Genomic DNA, 24,600 nt, shown 5'->3' on the forward strand with positions numbered 1-24,600 from the left:
GTGAGAGCCAAAATTAACTTTGTATTGCTTTAAATGCATTTTCAGCCCGATTAGACACTTCAGGTGAAACTGTCAAAATCTTCAAAATGAGCAAAAGCACAATTAAATTAATGCTGGAATCATCTTCAAGCTGCTAAAATACACTAATGACAGTAACAAGTTTGAGTCTACAACATTTAGTTAAGGTGTGAGAGCCTAAATGAACTTTGTATTGCTTTAAATGCCTTTTCAGCCCGATAGTACACTTCAGGTGAAACTGTCAAAATCTTCAAAATGAGCAAAAGCACAATGAAATTAATGCTGGAATCATCTTCAAGTTGCTAAAATACACTAATGACAGCAAAAAGTTTGAGTCTACAACATTTAGTTAAGGTGTGAGAGCCAAAATGAACTTTGTATTGCTTTAAATGCATTTTCAGCCCGAATGTACACTTCAGGTGAAACTGTCAAATTCTTCAAAATGAGCAAAAGCACAATCAAATTAATGCTGGAAACATCTTCAAGTTGCTAAAATACACTAATGACAGCAAAAAGTTTAAGTCTACAACATTTAGTTAAGGTGTGAGAGCCAAAATGAACTTTGTATTGCTTTAAATGCATTTTCAGCCCGAATGTACACTTCAGGTGAAACTGTCAAATTCTTCAAAATGAGCAAAAGCACAATGAAATTAATGCTGGAAACATCTTCAAATTGCTAAAATACACTAATGACAGCAACAAGTTTGAGTCTACAACATTTAGTTAAGGTGTGAGAGCCAAAATGAACTTTGTATTGCTGTAAACGCGTTTTCAGCACCTGATTGTACACTTCAGGTGAAACTGTCAAAATATTCAAAATGAGCAAAAGCACAATGAAATTAATGCTGGAAACATCTTCAAGTTGCTAAAATACACTAATGACAGCAACAAGTTTGAGTCTACAACATTTAGTTAAGGTGTGAGAGCCAAAATGAACTTTGTATTGCTGTAAACGGGTTTTCAGCACCTGATTGTACACTTCAGGTGAAACTGTCAAAATCTTCAAAATGAGCAAAAGCACAATGAAATGAATGCTGGAATCATCTTCAAGTTGCTAAAATACACTAATGACAGCAAAAAGTTTGAGTCTACAACATTTAGTTAAGGTGTGAGAGCCTAAATGAACTTTGTATTGCTTTAAACGCGTTTTCAGCCCAAGATTGTACACTTCAGGTGAAACTGTCAAAATCTTCAAAATGAGCAAAAGCACAATGAAATTAATGCTGGAATCACCTTCAAGTTGCTAAAATACACTAATGACAGCAAAAAGTTTGAGTCTACAACATTTAGTTAAGGTGTGAGAGCCTAAATGAACTTTGTATTGCTGTAAACGCGTTTTCAGCACCTGATTGTACACTTCAGGTGAAACTGTCAAAATCTTCAAAATGAGCAAAAGCACAATGAAATTAATGCTGGAATCATCTTCAAGTTGCTAAAATACACTAATGACAGCAAAAAGTTTGAGTCTACAACATTTAGTTAAGGTGTGAGAGTCAAAATTAACTTTGTATTGCTTTAAATGCATTTTCAGCCCGATTGGACACTTCAGGTGAAACTGTCAAAATCTTCAAAATGAGCAAAAGCACAATTAAATTAATGCTGGAATCATCTTCAAGCTGCTAAAATACACTAATGACAGTAACAAGTTTGAGTCTACAACATTTAGTTAAGGTGTGAGAGCCTAAATGAACTTTGTATTGCTTTAAATGCCTTTTCAGCCCGATAGTACACTTCAGGTGAAACTGTCAAAATCTTCAAAATGAGGAAAAGCACAATGAAATTAATGCTGGAATCATCTTCAAGTTGCTAAAATACACTAATGACAGCAAAAAGTTTGAGTCTACAACATTTAGTTAAGGTGTGAGAGCCAAAATGAACTTTGTATTGCTTTAAATGCATTTTCAGCCCGAATGTACACTTCAGGTGAAACTGTCAAATTCTTCAAAATGAGCAAAAGCACAATGAAATTAATGCTGGAAACATCTTCAAGTTGCTAAAATACACTAATGACAGCAAAAAGTTTAAGTCTACAACATTTAGTTAAGGTGTGAGAGCCAAAATGAACTTTGTATTGCTTTAAATGCATTTTCAGCCCGAATGTACACTTCAGGTGAAACTGTCAAAATCTTCAAAATGAGCAAAAGCACAATGAAATTAAAGTTGGAATCATCTTCAAGTTGCTAAAATACACTAATGACAGCAAAACGTTTGAGTCTACAACATTTAGTTGAGGTGTGAGAGCCTAATGAACTTTTTATTGCTTTAAACGCGTTTTCAGCCCTTGATTGTACAATTCAGGTGAAACTGTCAAAATTTTCAAAATGAGCAAAAGCACAATGAAATTAATGCTGGAATCATCTTCAAGTTGCTAAAATACACTAATGACAGCAACAAGTTTGAGTCTACAACATTTAGTTAAGGTGTGAGAGCCTAAATTAACTTTGTATTCCTGTAAACGCGTTTTCAGCACCTGATTGTACACTTCAGGTGAAACTGTCAAAATCTTCAAAATGAGCAAAAGCACAATGAAATTAATGCTGGAATCATCTTCAAGTTGCTAAAATACACTAATGACAGCAAAAAGTTTGAGTCTACAACATTTAGTTAATGTGTTAGAGCCAAAATTAACTTTGTATTGCTTTAAATGCATTTTCAGCCCGATTGGACACTTCAGGTGAAAATGTCAAAATCTTCAAAATGAGCAAAAGCACAATTAAATTAATGCTGGAATCATCTTCAAACTGCTAAAATACACTAATGACAGTAACAAGTTTGAGTCTACAACATTTAGTTAAGGTGTGAGAGCCTAAATGAACTTTGTATTGCTTTAAACGCATTTTCAGCCCCTGATTGTACACTTCAGGTGAAACTGTCAAAATCTTCAAAATGAGCAAAAGCACAATGAAATTAATGCTGGAATCATCTTCAAGTTGCTAAAATACACTAATGACAGCAACAAGTTTTAGTCTACAACATTTAGTTAAGGTGAGAGAGCCTAAATGAACTTTGTATTGCTTTAAATGCATTTTCAGCCCGATTGTACACTTCAGGTGAAACTGTCAAAATCTTAAAAATGAGCAAAAGCACAATGAAATTAATGCTGGAATCATCTTCAAGTTGCTAAAATACACTAATGACAGCAAAAAGTTTGAGTCTACAACATTTAGTTAAGGTGTGAGAGCCTAAATGAACTTTGTATTGCTTTAAACACGTTTTCAGCCCAAGATTGCACACTTCAGGTGAAACTGTCAAAATCTTCAAAATGAGCAAAAGCACAATGAAATTAATGCTGGAATCACCTTCAAGTTGGTAAAATACACTAATGACAGCAAGAAGTTTGAGTCTACAACATTTAGTTGTGGTGTGAGAGCCAAAATGAACTTTTTATTGCTGTAAACGCGTTTTCAGCACCTGAATGTACACTTCAGGTGAAACTGTCAAAATCTTCAAAATGAGCAAAAGCACAATGAAATTAATGCTGGAATCACCTTCAAGTTGCTAAAATACACTAATGACAGCAAGAAGTTTGAGTCTACAACATTTAGTTAAGGTGTGAGAGCCAAAATGAACTTTGTATTGCTTTAAATGCATTTTCAGCCCGAATGTACACTTCAGGTGAAACTGTCAAATTCTTCAAAATGAGCAAAAGCACAATGAAATTAATGCTGGAAACATCTTCAAGTTGCTAAAATACACTAATGACAGCAACAAGTTTGAGTCTACAACATTTAGTTAAGGTGTGAGAGCCAAAATTAACTTTGTATTGCTGTAAACGCGTTTTCAGCACCTTATTGTACACTTCAGGTGAAACTGTCAAAATCTTCAAAATGAGCAAAAGCACAATGAAATGAATGCTGGAATCATCTTCAAGTTGCTAAAATACACTAATGACAGCAAAAAGTTTGAGTCTACAACATTTAGTTAAGGTGTGAAAGCCTAAATGAACTTTTCATTGCTTTAAACGCGTTTTCAGCCCTTGATTGTACAATTCAGGTGAAACTGTCAAAATCTTCAAAATGAGCAAAAGCACAATGAAATTAATGCTGGAATCATCTTCAAGTTGCTAAAATACACTAATGACAGCAACAAGTTTGAGTCTACAACATTTAGTTAAGGTGTGAGAGCCAAAATGAACTTTGTATTGCTGTAAACGCGTTTTCAGCACCTGATTGTACAATTCAGGTGAAACTGTCAAAATATTCAAAATGAGCAAAAGCACGATGAAATTAATGCTGGAATCATCTTCAAGTTGCTACAATACACTAATGACAGCAAAAAGTTTGAGTCTACAACATTTAGTTAAGGTGTGAGAGCCAAAATTAACTTTGTATTGCTTTAAACGCATTTTCAGCCCCTGATTGTACACTTCAGGTGAAACTGTCAAAATCTTCAAAATGAGCAAAAGCACAATGAAATTAATGCTGGAATCATCTTCAAGTTGCTAAAATACACTAATGACAGCAAAAAGTTTGAGTCTACAACATTTAGTTAAGGTGTGAGAGCCAAAATGAACTTTGTATTGCTTTAAATGCATTTTCAGCCCGATAGTACACTTCAGGTGAAACTGTCAAAATCTTCAAAATGAGCAAAAGCACAATTAAATTAATGCTGGAATCATCTTCAAGTTGCTAAAATACACTAATGACAGCAAAAAGTTTGAGTCTACAACATTTAGTTAAGGTGCTAGAGCCAAAATGAACTTTGTATTGCTGTAAACGCGTTTTCAGCACCTGATTGTACACTTCAGGTGAAACTGTCAAAATCTTCAAAATGAGCAAAAGCACAATGAAATTAATGCTGGAATCATCTTCAAGTTGCTAAAATACACTAATGACAGCAAAAAGTTTGAGTCTACAATATTTAGTTTAGGTGTGAGAGCAAAAATGAACTTTATATTGCTTTAAAATTCATTTTCAGCCCGATTGTACACTTCAGGTGAAACTGTCAAAATCTTCAAAATGAGCAAAAGCACAATGAAATTAAAGTTGGAATCATCTTCAAGTTGCTAAAATACACTAATGACAGCAAAAAGTTTGAGTCTACAACATTTAGTTGAGGTGTGAGAGCCTAATGAACTTTTTATTGCTTTAAACGCGTTTTCAGCCCTTGATTGTACAATTCAGGTGAAACTGTCAAAATTTTCAAAATGAGCAAAAGCACAATTAAATTAATGCTGGAATCATCTTCAAGTTGCTAAAATACACTAATGACAGCAAAAAGTTTGAGTCTACAACATTTAGTTAAGGTGCTAGAGCCAAAATGAACTTTGTATTGCTGTAAACGCATTTTCAGCCCCTGATTGTACACTTCAGGTGAAACTGTCAAAATCTTCAAAATGAGCAAAAGCACAATGAAATTAATGCTGGAATCATCTTCAAGTTGCTAAAATACACTAATGACAGCAAAAAGTTTGAGTCTACAACATTTAGTTAAGGTGTGAGAGCCAAAATGAACTTTGTATTGCTTTAAATGCATTTTCAGCCCGATTGGACACTTCAGGTGAAACTGTCAAAATCTTCAAAATGAGCAAAAGCACAATTAAATTAATGCTGGAATCATCTTCAAGCTGCTAAAATACACTAATGACAGCAAAAAGTTTGAGTCTACAACATTTAGTTAAGGTGTGAGAGCCAAAATTAACTTTGTATTGCTTTAAATGCATTTTCAGCCCGATTGGACACTTCAGGTGAAACTGTCAAAATCTTCAAAATGAGCAAAAGCACAATTAAATTAATGCTGGAATCATCTTCAAGCTGCTAAAATACACTAATGACAGTAACAAGTTTGAGTCTACAACATTTAGTTAAGGTGTGAGAGCCTAAATGAACTTTGTATTGCTTTAAACGCATTTTCAGCCCCTGATTGTACACTTCAGGTGAAACTGTCAAAATCTTCAAAATGAGCAAAAGCACAATGAAATTAATGCTGGAATCATCTTCAAGTTGCTAAAATACACTAATGACAGCAACAAGTTTGAGTCTACAACATTTAGTTAAGGTGTGAGAGCCTAAATGAACTTTGTATTGCTTTAAATGCATTTTCAGCCCGATTGTACACTTCAGGTGAAACTGTCAAAATCTTAAAAATGAGCAAAAGCACAATGAAATTAATGCTGGAATCATCTTCAAGTTGCTAAAATACACTAATGACAGCAAAAAGTTTGAGTATACAACATTTAGTTAAGGTGTGAGAGCCTAAATGAACTTTGTATTGCTTTAAACTCGTTTTCAGCCCAAGATTGTACACTTCAGGTGAAACTGTCAAAATCTTCAAAATGAGCAAAAGCACAATGACATTAATGCTGGAATCACCTTCAAGTTGCTAAAATACACTATTGACAGCAAGAAGTTTGAGTCTACAACATTTAGTTATGGTTTGAGAGCCAAAATGAACTTTTTATTGCTGTAAACGCGTTTTCAGCACCTGAATGTACACTTCAGGTGAAACTGTCAAAATCTTCAAAATGAGCAAAAGCACAATGAAATTAAAGTTGGAATCATCTTCAAGTTGCTAAAATACACTAATGACAGCAAAACGTTTGAGTCTACAACATTTAGTTGAGGTGTGAGAACCTAATGAACTTTTTATTGCTTTAAACGCGTTTTCAGCCCTTGATTGTACAATTCAGGTGAAACTGTCAAAATTTTCAAAATGAGCAAAAGCACAATGAAATTAATGCTGGAATCATCTTCAAGTTGCTAAAATACACTAATGACAGCAACAAGTTTGAGTCTACAACATTTAGTTAAGGTGTGAGAGCCTAAATTAACTTTGTATTCCTGTAAACGCGTTTTCAGCACCTGATTGTACACTTCAGGTGAAACTGTCAAAATCTTCAAAATGAGCAAAAGCACAATGAAATTAATGCTGGAATCATCTTCAAGTTGCTAAAATACACTAATGACAGCGAAACGTTTGAGTCTACAACATTTAGTTAAGGTGTTAGAGCCAAAATTAACTTTGTATTGCTTTAAATGCATTTTCAGCCCGATTGGACACTTCAGGTGAAACTGTCAAAATCTTCAAAATGAGCAAAAGCACAATTAAATTAATGCTGGAATCATCTTCAAACTGCTAAAATACACTAATGACAGTAACAAGTTTGAGTCTACAACATTTAGTTAAGGTGTGAGAGCCTAAATGAACTTTGTATTGCTTTAAACGCATTTTCAGCCCCTGATTGTACACTTCAGGTGAAACTGTCAAAATCTTCAAAATGAGCAAAAGCACAATGAAATTAATGCTGGAATCATCTTCAAGTTGCTAAAATACACTAATGACAGCAACAAGTTTTAGTCTACAACATTTAGTTAAGGTGAGAGAGCCTAAATGAACTTTGTATTGCTTTAAATGCATTTTCAGCCCGATTGTACACTTCAGGTGAAACTGTCAAAATCTTAAAAATGAGCAAAAGCACAATGAAATTAATGCTGGAATCATCTTCAAGTTGCTAAAATACACTAATGACAGCAAAAAGTTTGAGTCTACAACATTTAGTTAAGGTGTGAGAGCCTAAATGAACTTTGTATTGCTTTAAACACGTTTTCAGCCCAAGATTGCACACTTCAGGTGAAACTGTCAAAATCTTCAAAATGAGCAAAAGCACAATGAAATTAATGATGGAATCACCTTCAAGTTGCTAAAATACACTAATGACAGCAAGAAGTTTGAGTCTACAACATTTAGTTATGGTGTGAGAGCCAAAATGAACTTTTTATTGCTGTAAACGCGTTTTCAGCACCTGAATGTACACTTCAGGTGAAACTGTCAAAATCTTCAAAATGAGCAAAAGCACAATGAAATTAATGCTGGAATCACCTTCAAGTTGCTAAAATACACTAATGACAGCAAGAAGTTTGAGTCTACAACATTTAGTTAAGGTGTGAGAGCCAAAATGAACTTTGTATTGCTTTAAATGCATTTTCAGCCCGATAGTACACTTCAGGTGAAACTGTCAAAATCTTCAAAATGAGCAAAAGCACAATTAAATTAATGCTGGAATCATCTTCAAGTTGCTAAAATACACTAATGACAGCAAAAAGTTTGAGTCTACAACATTTAGTTAAGGTGCTAGAGCCAAAATTAACTTTGTATTGCTGTAAACGCGTTTTCAGCACCTGATTGTACACTTCAGGTGAAACTGTCAAAATCTTCAAAATGAGCAAAAGCACAATGAAATTAATGCTGGAATCATCTTCAAGTTGCTAAAATACACTAATGACAGCAAAAAGTTTGAGTCTACAATATTTAGTTTAGGTGTGAGAGCAAAAATGAACTTTGTATTGCTTTAAAATTCATTTTCAGCCCGATTGTACACTTCAGGTGAAACTGTCAAAATCTTCAAAATGAGCAAAAGCACAATGAAATTAAAGTTGGAATCATCTTCAAGTTGCTAAAATACACTAATGACAGCAAAAAGTTTGAGTCTACAACATTTAGTTGAGGTGTGAGAGCCTAATGAACTTTTTATTGCTTTAAACGCGTTTTCAGCCCTTGATTGTACAATTCAGGTGAAACTGTCAAAATTTTCAAAATGAGCAAAAGCACAATTAAATTAATGCTGGAATCATCTTCAAGTTGCTAAAATACACTAATGACAGCAAAAAGTTTGAGTCTACAACATTTAGTTAAGGTGCTAGAGCCAAAATGAACTTTGTATTGCTGTAAACGCATTTTCAGCCCCTGATTGTACACTTCAGGTGAAACTGTCAAAATCTTCAAAATGAGCAAAAGCACAATGAAATTAATGCTGGAATCATCTTCAAGTTGCTAAAATACACTAATGACAGCAAAAAGTTTGAGTCTACAACATTTAGTTAAGGTGTGAGAGCCAAAATGAACTTTGTATTGCTTTAAATGCATTTTCAGCCCGATTGGACACTTCAGGTGAAACTGTCAAAATCTTCAAAATGAGCAAAAGCACAATTAAATTAATGCTGGAATCATCTTCAAGCTGCTAAAATACACTAATGACAGCAAAAAGTTTGAGTCTACAACATTTAGTTAAGGTGTGAGAGCCAAAATTAACTTTGTATTGCTTTAAATGCATTTTCAGCCCGATTGGACACTTCAGGTGAAACTGTCAAAATCTTCAAAATGAGCAAAAGCACAATTAAATTAATGCTGGAATCATCTTCAAGCTGCTAAAATACACTAATGACAGTAACAAGTTTGAGTCTACAACATTTAGTTAAGGTGTGAGAGCCTAAATGAACTTTGTATTGCTTTAAACGCATTTTCAGCCCCTGATTGTACACTTCAGGTGAAACTGTCAAAATCTTCAAAATGAGCAAAAGCACAATGAAATTAATGCTGGAATCATCTTCAAGTTGCTAAAATACACTAATGACAGCAACAAGTTTGAGTCTACAACATTTAGTTAAGGTGTGAGAGCCTAAATGAACTTTGTATTGCTTTAAATGCATTTTCAGCCCGATTGTACACTTCAGGTGAAACTGTCAAAATCTTAAAAATGAGCAAAAGCACAATGAAATTAATGCTGGAATCATCTTCAAGTTGCTAAAATACACTAATGACAGCAAAAAGTTTGAGTCTACAACATTTAGTTGAGGTGTGAGAGCCTAATGAACTTTTTATTGCTTTAAACGCGTTTTCAGCCCTTGATTGTACAATTCAGGTGAAACTGTCAAAATTTTCAAAATGAGCAAAAGCACAATTAAATTAATGCTGGAATCATCTTCAAGTTGCTAAAATACACTAATGACAGCAAAAAGTTTGAGTCTACAACATTTAGTTAAGGTGCTAGAGCCAAAATGAACTTTGTATTGCTGTAAACGCATTTTCAGCCCCTGATTGTACACTTCAGGTGAAACTGTCAAAATCTTCAAAATGAGCAAAAGCACAATGAAATTAATGCTGGAATCATCTTCAAGTTGCTAAAATACACTAATGACAGCAAAAAGTTTGAGTCTACAACATTTAGTTAAGGTGTGAGAGCCAAAATGAACTTTTTATTGCTTTAAATGCATTTTCAGCCCGATTGGACACTTCAGGTGAAACTGTCAAAATCTTCAAAATGAGCAAAAGCACAATTAAATTAATGCTGGAATCATCTTCAAGCTGCTAAAATACACTAATGACAGCAAAAAGTTTGAGTCTACAACATTTAGTTAAGGTGTGAGAGCCAAAATTAACTTTGTATTGCTTTAAATGCATTTTCAGCCCGATTGGACACTTCAGGTGAAACTGTCAAAATCTTCAAAATGAGCAAAAGCACAATTAAATTAATGCTGGAATCATCTTCAAGCTGCTAAAATACACTAATGACAGTAACAAGTTTGAGTCTACAACATTTAGTTAAGGTGTGAGAGCCTAAATGAACTTTGTATTGCTTTAAACGCATTTTCAGCCCCTGATTGTACACTTCAGGTGAAACTGTCAAAATCTTCAAAATGAGCAAAAGCACAATGAAATTAATGCTGGAATCATCTTCAAGTTGCTAAAATACACTAATGACAGCAACAAGTTTGAGTCTACAACATTTAGTTAAGGTGTGAGAGCCTAAATGAACTTTGTATTGCTTTAAATGCATTTTCAGCCCGATTGTACACTTCAGGTGAAACTGTCAAAATCTTAAAAATGAGCAAAAGCACAATGAAATTAATGCTGGAATCATCTTCAAGTTGCTAAAATACACTAATGACAGCAAAAAGTTTGAGTATACAACATTTAGTTAAGGTGTGAGAGCCTAAATGAACTTTGTATTGCTTTAAACGCGTTTTCAGCCCAAGATTGTACACTTCAGGTGAAACTGTCAAAATCTTCAAAATGAGCAAAAGCACAATGACATTAATGCTGGAATCACCTTCAAGTTGCTAAAATACACTATTGACAGCAAGAAGTTTGAGTCTACAACATTTAGTTATGGTTTGAGAGCCAAAATGAACTTTTTATTGCTGTAAACGCGTTTTCAGCACCTGAATGTACACTTCAGGTGAAACTGTCAAAATCTTCAAAATGAGCAAAAGCACAATGAAATTAAAGTTGGAATCATCTTCAAGTTGCTAAAATACACTAATGACAGCAAAACGTTTGAGTCTACAACATTTAGTTGAGGTGTGAGAGCCTAATGAACTTTTTATTGCTTTAAACGCGTTTTCAGCCCTTGATTGTACAATTCAGGTGAAACTGTCAAAATTTTCAAAATGAGCAAAAGCACAATGAAATTAATGCTGGAATCATCTTCAAGTTGCTAAAATACACTAATGACAGCAACAAGTTTGAGTCTACAACATTTAGTTAAGGTGTGAGAGCCTAAATTAACTTTGTATTCCTGTAAACGCGTTTTCAGCACCTGATTGTACACTTCAGGTGAAACTGTCAAAATCTTCAAAATGAGCAAAAGCACAATGAAATTAATGCTGGAATCATCTTCAAGTTGCTAAAATACACTAATGACAGCAAAAAGTTTGAGTCTACAACATTTAGTTAAGGTGTTAGAGCCAAAATTAACTTTGTATTGCTTTAAATGCATTTTCAGCCCGATTGGACACTTCAGGTGAAACTGTCAAAATCTTCAAAATGAGCAAAAGCACAATTAAATTAATGCTGGAATCATCTTCAAACTGCTAAAATACACTAATGACAGTAACAAGTTTGAGTCTACAACATTTAGTTAAGGTGTGAGAGCCTAAATGAACTTTGTATTGCTTTAAACGCATTTTCAGCCCCTGATTGTACACTTCAGGTGAAACTGTCAAAATCTTCAAAATGAGCAAAAGCACAATGAAATTAATGCTGGAATCATCTTCAAGTTGCTAAAATACACTAATGACAGCAACAAGTTTTAGTCTACAACATTTAGTTAAGGTGAGAGAGCCTAAATGAACTTTGTATTGCTTTAAATGCATTTTCAGCCCGATTGTACACTTCAGGTGAAACTGTCAAAATCTTAAAAATGAGCAAAAGCACAATGAAATTAATGCTGGAATCATCTTCAAGTTGCTAAAATACACTAATGACAGCAAAAAGTTTGAGTCTACAACATTTAGTTAAGGTGTGAGAGCCTAAATGAACTTTGTATTGCTTTAAACACGTTTTCAGCCCAAGATTGCACACTTCAGGTGAAACTGTCAAAATCTTCAAAATGAGCAAAAGCACAATGAAATTAATGCTGGAATCACCTTCAAGTTGCTAAAATACACTAATGACAGCAAGAAGTTTGAGTCTACAACATTTAGTTATGGTGTGAGAGCCAAAATGAACTTTTTATTGCTGTAAACGCGTTTTCAGCACCTGAATGTACACTTCAGGTGAAACTGTCAAAATCTTCAAAATGAGCAAAAGCACAATGAAATTAATGCTGGAATCACCTTCAAGTTGCTAAAATACACTAATGACAGCAAGAAGTTTGAGTCTACAACATTTAGTTAAGGTGTGAGAGCCAAAATGAACTTTGTATTGCTTTAAATGCATTTTCAGCCCGAATGTACACTTCAGGTGAAACTGTCAAATTCTTCAAAATGAGCAAAAGCACAATGAAATTAATGCTGGAAACATCTTCAAGTTGCTAAAATACACTAATGACAGCAACAAGTTTGAGTCTACAACATTTAGTTAAGGTGTGAGAGCCAAAATTAACTTTGTATTGCTGTAAACGCGTTTTCAGCACCTTATTGTACACTTCAGGTGAAACTGTCAAAATCTTCAAAATGAGCAAAAGCACAATGAAATGAATGCTGGAATCATCTTCAAGTTGCTAAAATACACTAATGACAGCAAAAAGTTTGAGTCTACAACATTTAGTTAAGGTGTGAAAGCCTAAATGAACTTTTCATTGCTTTAAACGCGTTTTCAGCCCTTGATTGTACAATTCAGGTGAAACTGTCAAAATCTTCAAAATGAGCAAAAGCACAATGAAATTAATGCTGGAATCATCTTCAAGTTGCTAAAATACACTAATGACAGCAACAACTTTGAGTCTACAACATTTAGTTAAGGTGTGAGAGCCAAAATGAACTTTGTATTGCTGTAAACGCGTTTTCAGCACCTGATTGTACAATTCAGGTGAAACTGTCAAAATATTCAAAATGAGCAAAAGCACGATGAAATTAATGCTGGAATCATCTTCAAGTTGCTACAATACACTAATGACAGCAAAAAGTTTGAGTCTACAACATTTAGTTAAGGTGTGAGAGCCAAAATTAACTTTGTATTGCTTTAAACGCATTTTCAGCCCCTGATTGTACACTTCAGGTGAAACTGTCAAAATCTTCAAAATGAGCAAAAGCACAATGAAATTAATGCTGGAATCATCTTCAAGTTGCTAAAATACACTAATGACAGCAAAAAGTTTGAGTCTACAACATTTAGTTAAGGTGTGAGAGCCAAAATGAACTTTGTATTGCTTTAAATGCATTTTCAGCCCGATAGTACACTTCAGGTGAAACTGTCAAAATCTTCAAAATGAGCAAAAGCACAATTAAATTAATGCTGGAATCATCTTCAAGTTGCTAAAATACACTAATGACAGCAAAAAGTTTGAGTCTACAACATTTAGTTAAGGTGCTAGAGCCAAAATGAACTTTGTATTGCTGTAAACGCGTTTTCAGCACCTGATTGTACACTTCAGGTGAAACTGTCAAAATCTTCAAAATGAGCAAAAGCACAATGAAATTAATGCTGGAATCATCTTCAAGTTGCTAAAATACACTAATGACAGCAAAAAGTTTGAGTCTACAATATTTAGTTTAGGTGTGAGAGCAAAAATGAACTTTGTATTGCTTTAAAATTCATTTTCAGCCCGATTGTACACTTCAGGTGAAACTGTCAAAATCTTCAAAATGAGCAAAAGCACAATGAAATTAAAGTTGGAATCATCTTCAAGTTGCTAAAATACACTAATGACAGCAAAAAGTTTGAGTCTACAACATTTAGTTGAGGTGTGAGAGCCTAATGAACTTTTTATTGCTTTAAACGCGTTTTCAGCCCTTGATTGTACAATTCAGGTGAAACTGTCAAAATTTTCAAAATGAGCAAAAGCACAATTAAATTAATGCTGGAATCATCTTCAAGTTGCTAAAATACACTAATGACAGCAAAAAGTTTGAGTCTACAACATTTAGTTAAGGTGCTAGAGCCAAAATGAACTTTGTATTGCTGTAAACGCATTTTCAGCCCCTGATTGTACACTTCAGGTGAAACTGTCAAAATCTTCAAAATGAGCAAAAGCACAATGAAATTAATGCTGGAATCATCTTCAAGTTGCTAAAATACACTAATGACAGCAAAAAGTTTGAGTCTACAACATTTAGTTAAGGTGTGAGAGCCAAAATGAACTTTGTATTGCTTTAAATGCATTTTCAGCCCGATTGGACACTTCAGGTGAAACTGTCAAAATCTTCAAAATGAGCAAAAGCACAATTAAATTAATGCTGGAATCATCTTCAAGCTGCTAAAATACACTAATGACAGCAAAAAGTTTGAGTCTACAACATTTAGTTAAGGTGTGAGAGCCAAAATTAACTTTGTATTGCTTTAAATGCATTTTCAGCCCGATTGGACACTTCAGGTGAAACTGTCAAAATCTTCAAAATGAGCAAAAGCACAATTAAATTAATGCTGGAATCATCTTCAAGCTGCTAAAATACACTAATGACAGTAACAAGTTTGAGTCTACAACATTTAGTTAAGGTGTGAGAGCCTAAATGAACTTTGTATTGCTGTAAACGCGTTTTCAGCACCTGAATGTACACTTCAGGTGAAACTGTCAAAATCTTCAAAATGAGCAAAAGCACAATGAAATTAAAGTTGGAATCATCTTCAAGTTGCTAAAATACACTAATGACAGCAAAACGTTTGAGTCTACAACATTTAGTTGAGGTGTGAGAGCCTAATGAACTTTTTATTGCTTTAAACGCGTTTTCAGCCCTTGATTGTACAATTCAGGTGAAACTGTCAAAATTTTCAAAATGAGCAAAAGCACAATGAAATTAATGCTGGAATCATCTTCAAGTTGCTAAAATACACTAATGACAGCAAAAAGTTTGAGTATACAACATTTAGTTAAGGTGTGAGAGCCTAAATGAACTTTGTTTTGCTTTAAACGCGTTTTCAGCCCAAGATTGTACACTTCAGGTGAAACTGTCAAAATCTTCAAAATGAGCAAAAGCACAATGACATTAATGCTGGAATCACCTTCAAGTTGCTAAAATACACTATTGACAGCAAGAAGTTTGAGTCTACAACATTTAGTTATGGTTTGAGAGCCAAAATGAACTTTTTATTGCTGTAAACGCGTTTTCAGCACCTGAATGTACACTTCAGGTGAAACTGTCAAAATCTTCAAAATGAACAAAAGCACAATGAAATTAAAGTTGGAATCATCTTCAAGTTGCTAAAATACACTAATGACAGCAAAACGTTTGAGTCTACAACATTTAGTTGAGGTGTGAGAGCCTAATGAACTTTTTATTGCTTTAAACGCGTTTTCAGCCCTTGATTGTACAATTCAGGTGAAACTGTCAAAATTTTCAAAATGAGCAAAAGCACAATGAAATTAATGCTGGAATCATCTTCAAGTTGCTAAAATACACTAATGACAGCAACAAGTTTGAGTCTACAACATTTAGTTAAGGTGTGAGAGCCTAAATTAACTTTGTATTCCTGTAAACGCGTTTTCAGCACCTGATTGTACACTTCAGGTGAAACTGTCAAAATCTTCAAAATGAGCAAAAGCACAATGAAATTAATGCTGGAATCATCTTCAAGTTGCTAAAATACACTAATGACAGCAAAAAGTTTGAGTCTACAACATTTAGTTAAGGTGTTAGAGCCAAAATTAACTTTGTATTGCTTTAAATGCATTTTCAGCCCGATTGGACACTTCAGGTGAAACTGTCAAAATCTTCAAAATGAGCAAAAGCACAATTAAATTAATGCTGGAATCATCTTCAAACTGCTAAAATACACTAATGACAGTAACAAGTTTGAGTCTACAACATTTAGTTAAGGTGTGAGAGCCTAAATGAACTTTGTATTGCTTTAAACGCATTTTCAGCCCCTGATTGTACACTTCAGGTGAAACTGTCAAAATCTTCAAAATGAGCAAAAGCACAATGAAATTAATGCTGGAATCATCTTCAAGTTGCTAAAATACACTAATGACAGCAACAAGTTTTAGTCTACAACATTTAGTTAAGGTGAGAGAGCCTAAATGAACTTTGTATTGCTTTAAATGCATTTTCAGCCCGATTGTACACTTCAGGTGAAACTGTCAAAATCTTAAAAATGAGCAAAAGCACAATGAAATTAATGCTGGAATCATCTTCAAGTTGCTAAAATACACTAATGACAGCAAAAAGTTTGAGTCTACAACATTTAGTTAAGGTGTGAGAGCCTAAATGAACTTTGTATTGCTTTAAACACGTTTTCAGCCCAAGATTGCACACTTCAGGTGAAACTGTCAAAATCTTCAAAATGAGCAAAAGCACAATGAAATTAATGCTGGAATCACCTTCAAGTTGCTAAAATACACTAATGACAGCAAGAAGTTTGAGTCTACAACATTTAGTTATGGTGTGAGAGCCAAAATGAACTTTTTATTGCTGTAAACGCGTTTTCAGCACCTGAATGTACACTTCAGGTGAAACTGTCAAAATCTTCAAAATGAGCAAAAGCACAATGAAATTAATGCTGGAATCACCTTCAAGTTGCTAAAATACACTAATGACAGCAAGAAGTTTGAGTCTACAACATTTAGTTAAGGTGTGAGAGCCAAAATGAACTTTGTATTGCTTTAAATGCATTTTCAGCCCGAATGTACACTTCAGGTGAAACTGTCAAATTCTTCAAAATGAGCAAAAGCACAATGAAATTAATGCTGGAATCATCTTCAAGCTGCTAAAATACACTAATGCCAGTAACAAGTTTGAGTCTACAACATTTAGTTAAGGTGTGAGAGCCTAAATGAACTTTGTATTGCTTTAAACGCATTTTCAGCCCCTGATTGTACACTTCAGGTGAAACTGTCAAAATCTTCAAAATGAGCAAAAGCACAATGAAATTAATGCTGGAATCACCTTCAAGTTGCTAAAATACACTAATGACAGCAACAAGTTTGAGTCTACAACATTTAGTTAAGGTGTGAGAGCCAAAATTAACTTTGTATTGCTGTAAACGCGTTTTCAGCACCTTATTGTACACTTCAGGTGAAACTGTCAAAATCTTCAAAATGAGCAAAAGCACAATGAAATGAATGCTGGAATCATCTTCAAGTTGCTAAAATACACTAATGACAGCAAAAAGTTTGAGTCTACAACATTTAGTTAAGGTGTGAAAGCCTAAATGAACTTTTCATTGCTTTAAACGCGTTTTCAGCCCTTGATTGTACAATTCAGGTGAAACTGTCAAAATCTTCAAAATGAGCAAAAGCACAATGAAATTAATGCTGGAATCATCTTCAAGTTGCTAAAATACACTAATGACAGCAACAACTTTGAGTCTACAACATTTAGTTAAGGTGTGAGAGCCAAAATGAACTTTGTATTGCTGTAAACGCGTTTTCAGCACCTGATTGTACAATTCAGGTGAAACTGTCAAAATATTCAAAATGAGCAAAAGCACGATGAAATTAATGCTGGAATCATCTTCAAGTTGCTACAATACACTAATGACAGCAAAAAGTTTGAGTCTACAACATTTAGTTAAGGTGTGAGAGCCAAAATTAACTTTGTATTGCTTTAAACGCATTTTCAGCCCCTGATTGTACACTTCAGGTGAAACTGTCAAAATCTTCAAAATGAGCAAAAGCACAATGAAATTAATGCTGGAATCATCTTCAAGTTGCTAAAATACACTAATGACAGCAAAAAGTTTGAGTCTACAACATTTAGTTAAGGTGTGAGAGCCAAAATGAACTTTGTATTGCTTTAAATGCATTTTCAGCCCGATAGTACACTTCAGGTGAAACTGTCAAAATCTTCAAAATGAGCAAAAGCACAATTAAATTAATGCTGGAATCATCTTCAAGTTGCTAAAATACACTAATGACAGCAAAAAGTTTGAGTCTACAACATTTAGTTAAGGTGCTAGAGCCAAAATGAACTTTGTATTGCTGTAAACGCGTTTTCAGCACCTGATTGGACACTTCAGGTGAAACTGTCAAAATCTTCAAAATGAGCAAAAGCACAATGAAATTAATGCTGGAATCATCTTCAAGTTGCTAAAATACACTAATGACAGCAAAAAGTTTGAGTCTACAATATTTAGTTTAGGTGTGAGAGCAAAAATGAACTTTGTATTGCTTTAAAATTCATTTTCAGCCCGATTGTACACTTCAGGTGAAACTGTCAAAATCTTCAAAATGAGCAAAAGCACAATGAAATTAAAGTTGGAATCATCTTCAAGTTGCTAAAATACACTAATGACAGCAAAAAGTTTGAGTCTACAACATTTAGTTGAGGTGTGAGAGCCTAATGAACTTTTTATTGCTTTAAACGCGTTTTCAGCCCTTGATTGTACAATTCAGGTGAAACTGTCAAAATTTTCAAAATGAGCAAAAGCACAATTAAATTAATGCTGGAATCATCTTCAAGTTGCTAAAATACACTAATGACAGCAAAAAGTTTGAGTCTACAACATTTAGTTAAGGTGCTAGAGCCAAAATGAACTTTGTATTGCTGTAAACGCATTTTCAGCCCCTGATTGTACACTTCAGGTGAAACTGTCAAAATCTTCAAAATGAGCAAAAGCACAATGAAATTAATGCTGGAATCATCTTCAAGTTGCTAAAATACACTAATGACAGCAAAAAGTTTGAGTCTACAACATTTAGTTAAGGTGTGACAGCCAAAATGAACTTTGTATTGCTTTAAATGCATTTTCAGCCCGATTGGACACTTCAGGTGAAACTGTCAAAATCTTCAAAATGAGCAAAAGCACAATTAAATTAATGCTGGAATCATCTTCAAGCTGCTAAAATACACTAATGACAGCAAAAAGTTTGAGTCTACAACATTTAGTTAAGGTGTGAGAGCCAAAATTAACTTTGTATTGCTTTAAATGCATTTTCAGCCCGATTGGACACTTCAGGTGAAACTGTCAAAATCTTCAAAATGAGCAAAAGCACAATTAAATTAATGCTGGAATCATCTTCAAGCTGCTAAAATACACTAATGACAGTAACAAGTTTGAGTCTACAACATTTAGTTAAGGTGTGAGAGCCTAAATGAACTTTGTATTGCTTTAAACGCATTTTCAGCCCCTGATTGTACACTTCAGGTGAAACTGTCAAAATCTTCAAAATGAGCAAAAGCACAATGAAATTAATGCTGGAATCATCTTCAAGTTGCTAAAATACACTAATGACAGCAACAAGTTTGAGTCTACAACATTTAGTTAAGGTGTGAGAGCCTAAATGAACTTTGTATTGCTTTAAATGCATTTTCAGCCCGATTGTACACTTCAGGTGAAACTGTCAAAATCTTAAAAATGAGCAAAAGCACAATGAAATTAATGCTGGAATCATCTTCAAGTTGCTAAAATACACTAATGACAGCAAAAAGTTTGAGTATACAACATTTAGTTAAGGTGTGAGAGCCTAAATGAACTTTGTATTGCTTTAAACGCGTTTTCAGCCCAAGATTGTACACTTCAGGTGAAACTGTCAAAATCTTCAAAATGAGCAAAAGCACAATGACATTAATGCTGGAATCACCTTCAAGTTGCTAAAATACACTATTGACAGCAAGAAGTTTGAGTCTACAACATTTAGTTATGGTTTGAGAGCCAAAATGAACTTTTTATTGCTGTAAACGCGTTTTCAGCACCTGAATGTACACTTCAGGTGAAACTGTCAAAATCTTCAAAATGAGCAAAAGCACAATGAAATTAAAGTTGGAATCATCTTCAAGTTGCTAAAATACACTAATGACAGCAAAACGTTTGAGTCTACAACATTTAGTTGAGGTGTGAGAGCCTAATGAACTTTTTATTGCTTTAAACGCGTTTTCAGCCCTTGATTGTACAATTCAGGTGAAACTGTCAAAATTTTCAAAATGAGCAAAAGCACAATGAAATTAATGCTGGAATCATCTTCAAGTTGCTAAAATACACTAATGACAGCAAGAAGTTTGAGTCTACAACATTTAGTTAAGGTGTAAGAGCCTAAATTAACTTTGTATTCCTGTAAACGCGTTTTCAGCACCTGATTGTACACTTCAGGTGAAACTGTCAAAATCTTCAAAATGAGCAAAAGCACAATGAAATTAATGCTGGAATCATCTTCAAGTTGCTAAAATACACTAATGACAGCAAAACGTTTGAGTCTACAACATTTAGTTAAGGTGTTAGAGCCAAAATTAACTTTGTATTGCTTTAAATGCATTTTCAGCCCGATTGGACACTTCAGGTGAAACTGTCAAAATCTTCAAAATGAGCAAAAGCACAATTAAATTAATGCTGGAATCATCTTCAAACTGCTAAAATACACTAATGACAGTAACAAGTTTGAGTCTACAACATTTAGTTAAGGTGTGAGAGCCTAAATGAACTTTGTATTGCTTTAAACGCATTTTCAGCCCCTGATTGTACACTTCAGGTGAAACTGTCAAAATCTTCAAAATGAGCAAAAGCACAATGAAATTAATGCTGGAATCATCTTCAAGTTGCTAAAATACACTATTGACAGCAACAAGTTTTAGTCTACAACATTTAGTTAAGGTGAGAGAGCCTAAATGAACTTTGTATTGCTTTAAATGCATTTTCAGCCCGATTGTACACTTCAGGTGAAACTGTCAAAATCTTAAAAATGAGCAAAAGCACAATGAAATTAATGCTGGAATCATCTTCAAGTTGCTAAAATACACTAATGACAGCAAAAAGTTTGAGTCTACAACATTTAGTTAAGGTGTGAGAGCCTAAATGAACTTTGTATTGCTTTAAACACGTTTTCAGCCCAAGATTGCACACTTCAGGTGAAACTGTCAAAATCTTCAAAATGAGCAAAAGCACAATGAAATTAATGCTGGAATCACCTTCAAGTTGCTAAAATACACTAATGACAGCAAGAAGTTTGAGTCTACAACATTTAGTTAAGGTGTGAGAGCCAAAATGAACTTTGTATTGCTTTAAATGCATTTTCAGCCCGAATGTACACTTCAGGTGAAACTGTCAAATTCTTCAAAATGAGCAAAAGCACAATGAAATTAATGCTGGAATCACCTTCAAGTTGCTAAAATACACTAATGACAGCAAGAAGTTTGAGTCTACAACATTTAGTTAAGGTGTGAGAGCCTAAATTAACTTTGTATTCCTGTAAACGCGTTTTCAGCACCTGATTGTACACTTCAGGTGAAACTGTCAAAATCTTCAAAATGAGCAAAAGCACAATGAAATTAATGCTGGAATCATCTTCAAGTTGCTAAAATACACTAATGACAGCAAAACGTTTGAGTCTACAACATTTAGTTAAGGTGTTAGAGCCAAAATTAACTTTGTATTGCTTTAAATGCATTTTCAGCCCGATTGGACACTTCAGGTGAAACTGTCAAAATCTTCAAAATGAGCAAAAGCACAATTAAATTAATGCTGGAATCATCTTCAAACTGCTAAAATACACTAATGACAGTAACAAGTTTGAGTCTACAACATTTAGTTAAGGTGTGAGAGCCTAAATGAACTTTGTATTGCTTTAAACGCATTTTCAGCCCCTGATTGTACACTTCAGGTGAAACTGTCAAAATCTTCAAAATGAGCAAAAGCACAATGAAATTAATGCTGGAATCATCTTCAAGTTGCTAAAATACACTAATGACAGCAACAAGTTTTAGTCTACAACATTTAGTTAAGGTGAGAGAGCCTAAATGAACTTTGTATTGCTTTAAATGCATTTTCAGCCCGATTGTACACTTCAGGTGAAACTGTCAAAATCTTAAAAATGAGCAAAAGCACAATGAAATTAATGCTGGAATCATCTTCAAGTTGCTAAAATACACTAATGACAGCAAAAAGTTTGAGTCTACAACATTTAGTTAAGGTGTGAGAGCCTAAATGAACTTTGTATTGCTTTAAACACGTTTTCAGCCCAAGATTGCACACTTCAGGTGAAACTGTCAAAATCTTCAAAATGAGCAAAAGCACAATGAAATTAATGCTGGAATCACCTTCAAGTTGCTAAAATACACTAATGACAGCAAGAAGTTTGAGTCTACAACATTTAGTTAAGGTGTGAGAGCCAAAATGAACTTTGTATTGCTTTAAATGCATTTTCAGCCCGAATGTACACTTCAGGTGAAACTGTCAAATTCTTCAAAATGAGCAAAAGCACAATGAAATTAATGCTGGAATCACCTTCAAGTTGCTAAAATACACTAATGACAGCAAGAAGTTTGAGTCTACAACATTTAGTTAAGGTGTGAGAGCCTAAATTAACTTTGTATTCCTGTAAACGCGTTTTCAGCACCTGATTGTACACTTCAGGTGAAACTGTCAAAATCTTCAAAATGAGCAAAAGCACAATGAAATTAATGCTGGAATCATCTTCAAGTTGCTAAAATACACTAATGACAGCAAAACGTTTGAGTCTACAACATTTAGTTAAGGTGTTAGAGCCAAAATTAACTTTGTATTGCTTTAAATGCATTTTCAGCCCGATTGGACACTTCAGGTGAAACTGTCAAAATCTTCAAAATGAGCAAAAGCACAATTAAATTAATGCTGGAATCATCTTCAAACTGCTAAAATACACTAATGACAGTAACAAGTTTGAGTCTACAACATTTAGTTAAGGTGTGAGAGCCTAAATGAACTTTGTATTGCTTTAAACGCATTTTCAGCCCCTGATTGTACACTTCAGGTGAAACTGTCAAAATCTTCAAAATGAGCAAAAGCACAATGAAATTAATGCTGGAATCATCTTCAAGTTGCTAAAATACACTAATGACAGCAACAAGTTTTAGTCTACAACATTTAGTTAAGGTGAGAGAGCCTAAATGAACTTTGTATTGCTTTAAATGCATTTTCAGCCCGATTGTACACTTCAGGTGAAACTGTCAAAATCTTAAAAATGAGCAAAAGCACAATGAAATTAATGCTGGAATCATCTTCAAGTTGCTAAAATACACTAATGACAGCAAAAAGTTTGAGTCTACAACATTTAGTTAAGGTGTGAGAGCCTAAATGAACTTTGTATTGCTTTAAACACGTTTTCAGCCCAAGATTGCACACTTCAGGTGAAACTGTCAAAATCTTCAAAATGAGCAAAAGCACAATGAAATTAATGCTGGAATCACCTTCAAGTTGCTAAAATACACTAATGACAGCAAGAAGTTTGAGTCTACAACATTTAGTTAAGGTGTGAGAGCCAAAATGAACTTTGTATTGCTTTAAATGCATTTTCAGCCCGAATGTACACTTCAGGTGAAACTGTCAAATTCTTCAAAATGAGCAAAAGCACAATGAAATTAATGCTGGAAACATCTTCAAGTTGCTAAAATACACTAATGACAGCAACAAGTTTGAGTCTACAACATTTAGTTAAGGTGTGAGAGCCAAAATTAACTTTGTATTGCTGTAAACGCGTTTTCAGCACCTTATTGTACACTTCAGGTGAAACTGTCAAAATCTTCAAAATGAGCAAAAGCACAATGAAATGAATGCTGGAATCATCTTCAAGTTGCTAAAATACACTAATGACAGCAAAAAGTTTGAGTCTACAACATTTAGTTAAGGTGTGAAAGCCTAAATGAACTTTTCATTGCTTTAAACGCGTTTTCAGCCCTTGATTGTACAATTCAGGTGAAACTGTCAAAATCTTCAAAATGAGCAAAAGCACAATGAAATTAATGCTGGAATCATCTTCAAGTTGCTAAAATACACTAATGACAGCAACAAGTTTGAGTCTACAACATTTAGTTAAGGTGTGAGAGCCAAAATGAACTTTGTATTGCTGTAAACGCATTTTCAGCCCCTGATTGTACACTTCAGGTGAAACTGTCAAAATCTTCAAAATGAGCAAAAGCACAATGAAATTAATGCTGGAATCATCTTCAAGTTGCTAAAATACACTAATGACAGCAAAAAGTTTGAGTCTACAACATTTAGTTAAGGTGTGAGAGCCAAAATGAACTTTGTATTGCTTTAAATGCATTTTCAGCCCGATAGTACACTTCAGGTGAAACTGTCAAAATCTTCAAAATGAGCAAAAGCACAATTAAATTAATGCTGGAATCATCTTCAAGTTGCTAAAATACACTAATGACAGCAAAAAGTTTGAGTCTACAACATTTAGTTAAGGTGTGAGAGCCAAAATGAACTTTGTATTGCTTTAAATGCATTTTCAGCCCGATAGTACACTTCAGGTGAAACTGTCAAAATCTTCAAAATGAGCAAAAGCACAATTAAATTAATGCTGGAATCATCTTCAAGTTGCTAAAATACACTAATGACAGCAAAAAGTTTGAGTCTACAACATTTAGTTAAGGTGCTAGAGCCAAAATGAACTTTGTATTGCTGTAAACGCGTTTTCAGCACCTGATTGTACACTTCAGGTGAAACTGTCAAAATCTTCAAAATGAGCAAAAGCACAATGAAATTAATGCTGGAATCATCTTCAAGTTGCTAAAA

This window comes from Leptonotus elevatus, unplaced genomic scaffold (assembly GCF_054856555.1).
Source record: "Leptonotus elevatus isolate MCC_2025b unplaced genomic scaffold, RoL_Lele_1.0 HiC_scaffold_23, whole genome shotgun sequence".
In the NCBI taxonomy this organism is placed as follows: Eukaryota; Metazoa; Chordata; class Actinopteri; order Syngnathiformes; family Syngnathidae; genus Leptonotus; species Leptonotus elevatus.